Source organism: Vigna radiata, unplaced genomic scaffold, assembly GCF_000741045.1.
Source record: "Vigna radiata var. radiata cultivar VC1973A unplaced genomic scaffold, Vradiata_ver6 scaffold_48, whole genome shotgun sequence".
In the NCBI taxonomy this organism is placed as follows: Eukaryota; Viridiplantae; Streptophyta; class Magnoliopsida; order Fabales; family Fabaceae; genus Vigna; species Vigna radiata.
In genome coordinates this window covers 1,889,063-1,892,579 of record NW_014542925.1, presented here as the reverse complement: position 1 = coordinate 1,892,579, position 3,517 = coordinate 1,889,063, and positions in this window count along the sequence as shown.

Here is a 3,517-nt window from a genome sequence, read left to right as displayed (position 1 = left end):
TGTGTGTTAAGTTTCTTGATCTAAGACTGGTTCATATAGCTTGCTATACCAGCTCTGATGCATTACATCCTATGAGACCCAGGATAAAAGTTTTTTTCTCAACTTTCTTTTGCAATAAGTGGGGGATTGTTGTAATAATGTTAGATTATTACAAAAGAAACGTTGCTCAACGGTAATATTCCAACAGTCAAATTTTTAAGTGCTGCAACGACCAAATTATTTATTGTTTTTTATGGTCTTTTATTAATTTTATTCTTCCCTAGCTCTATAAATAGAGAACCCTTTCTTCATTCCAAGACATCCCAAATAAGTCTTCTCTCATTCTTCTTTCTTATTTTCCTCCTCTAAAAATTATCCTGTGTATAAACTCTATCAGAGTTTCTTGCTTCTTGCCAGTTCTGTGATCCTCGAATACATTTCGAGAAGTTCCTGTTGTATCCTGGGGGACTTGCGCAACACACTGCAGATAAGTCCTTAAGGACAGTGATCTACACGCTTCAAGAAATAGAGTTCGAGATTTTGTAAGCATTTTTCTAACAATGAATTCCTAAAAAGCTACACAAAGTGGATATGGCACGTTAAATTAATAGAAATGCCAAGTGTAGATGAGTCTCAAGTAGAAGTAGAAGAAGTTAATTTAGAGATGAGTGATCGGTTAGAAGGTGTGACACATGATGTTGGACATGATTGAGAGGACATTTTATATCAATTCTAGAACTGATATAAAAAAATTGAATACTTTCTATATCCCCTACTTCTATACTGATTTGAAAACGAGTATAAATAGATTTTTTATCTTATATAAAAGGACTTATCTGCAATAGTGTTTGCACTGCCTCACACTCCAAAGGTTGTCTCTTGTGTTGTCACCGCTCCCAATAACCATCGTGCCTTCCCTCCACCATCGTGCCTTCCTTTCCTGCTCGCATGTTGTCCCCTGGTCCTAGAAATCGTGCATCACCATTTGCCAACCCAACTATTGCCTCTTCTTTTTGTCATACACTTGCGTCCCACTGTTGACATCAACTCTTCCTTCTTTGGTAAACCTAAATTTCACCTAGCACTCACAGTCACTAATATAAAAAATAACACCCTTTTTATGTTGGACATGGAAAAGGACCATTATGCTATGTGGGCTAAACTTTTTGAAACTCATGCTCGGGCTACCAAAGTTTTTCACCAAATAATCCCTCAACTTGGGAAGGAACGTCCAACTCCAATCGATGTTAATCATAAACAATGGACCACTCTTGATTCTATTGTACTTTAATGGATTTATTGTACCATCTCTTTTGATCTCTTCACTATTGTCATGAAGAAAGGCTCCACGATTATGACTATATGGAGTCGTTTAATTGCCATTTTTCAAGACAACTAGAATTTCAGTATTGTAGCTCTCGAGTGTGATTTCTCTTCCACTTGTGTGGATAAATTTCTGAATGTTTCTGCATAATGTTAGCGACTTAAACAAATCTATAATCAGTTGACGAATGTTGGTGCTCTTGTCAATAATCATCGTTTGGTACTATAGTTAGTCTCTAGTTTGTATAAGCCCTTTTGTGGTATAGCCACCCTGATCCGTCAGAGCAACCCTTTTCCTTCCTCCTTCCAAGCCTGTTCTATGCTGACTGATGGGTGTCGCGGCCCATACAAATTTAATTGTATATTAAGAATGCAGTATAGTGCTAGGAAGTGACTCCTAGGTCGTCTCTCAAGGACCAATTTTGCGGTTCAAGTTTTAGGTCTAACACGAAGTGGGGGGGGGGGGTTGAAAAGGTTTCACCATGCACGAAAATGAAATTAAAACAATAAAAACGAAACTGCTACAGTAATTACGAAAATTCACGCTGGAACTGGACAGCTCTGACCTTTGCTCAATTTTTTACCCATAACTTTTTCTACAGAGCTCCAAATGAGATGAGGTTTTTTTTCCTAGAAAGTAGACTCAATTATCTTTCATGTGATATATAAAAAGTAGCATTTGGACCTCTGGTGTGGTTGCAGTTATTTTTTTAAAATCGAGTCCAGAGAGTGAAAATGCTAAACCCAACACTAGAGCAAACAATTATCTAAGCACAGTTAAATTAAATTAAATGNAAAACTAAATTAAAGAAATTAAAAACAACTAATCCTACAATGCAAATTAATTTAAAACACAAGAAATAAACAACACAAACTCCTACTAACAATTTATACAACCAATGCATCTACTAATGAAATTGAAAATTCCAAATGGTCTAAAAATACCCTCCAGCCGTGGCACTCTTTGCTATTTCCAAAATCAATTAACCATTGTACTAATTCCCAACTAGGGCCANCATGGCTGCAACCTTCTTTCCAATTGAAACCAAATATTCCTTCACGTGGCAGCAGTAACANCATTCACCAAATGCAATTAATGCACCGTCACTTGTTGCACACTTTCTCCAGCCAAATGAAAATAAGCTGCATATAATTTCTAAAAGCCAAAACAATGAAAATCTTCAACAATCTTCAACAATGAAAATCTAAAGAAAGCAAACCTTTTTCCTCATTCCGGCGCTGAAACCAATAAGTTAAATGGAAAAANAAATGTCAATGCATTCAAGAACCCTTAGACAACGTTCCAAAAGAAAGCAAAGGTGGTGGCTTCTAGCATAGCACCGTTCCAGCATTAAGTAAACTTTCAATAAAAAAAAAAAGAAAAGGATGCATTAACCAAAAATAATTCCAACGTGAACAGCAAAGCAAAGAAAAGAACTTGAACACCGTGCTTCTCAATTCATCCAAAATCCAACAATGCCATTACAAGCTCCATGGAGAAAGAACGTTCCAGCCAGATATGAAAAAAAATTTTGTGTGACGGTTGCTACATTCCTAAGAGGCCGTGAGTCCTATGTAAGGGTGGGGTCCACCCTAAAATAAAAGGGAACCCTAAGGTGCCAAGTGTCCTACAATTTTGGGCCCTCATATTTTTGCCAACAATGGCCCAATGTGTAAAAGTTTGTCTAAAAAGTTTAAATAATTAAATTACAAGACAACTAAAATTTAAAATGTCCAATATGAGAGTCTTGAATTTATTTTGTCTCCCTCCCAATGCTCCAAATTGTATCTCCAAAATTTTCCCTGAAAATAATAATGCAAATAATTAGCTCAGAATATTCAAATTAATTAAAATTAGAATTTTCGGTCAAATTAAGCACTATTAGGAAAAACGGGAAAATATCGGACAATTAAGCACAATTCCCTGATTAATTCTAGCACAATAAACTAAATGAAATCAATAAAATATCGACTCATCAAAATAGACCACACTTAGTCTTTTGCACTCCTGGGCAAAACCAAGACAAAAAACAGGGAACAGATCAAAGGACATCAGGGAAGTGACACAGACTCAGCACACAGAAAACAACAAAGACTGACAAGGAAAGAAACAGGATTACACAGTCCTCAAGAAATCTGGACAAAGAAAGTAAGTAGACAACATCCCACATAGAATCAAGGAAAGCAGATACTCATGAAGTCATCCAAGTAATTC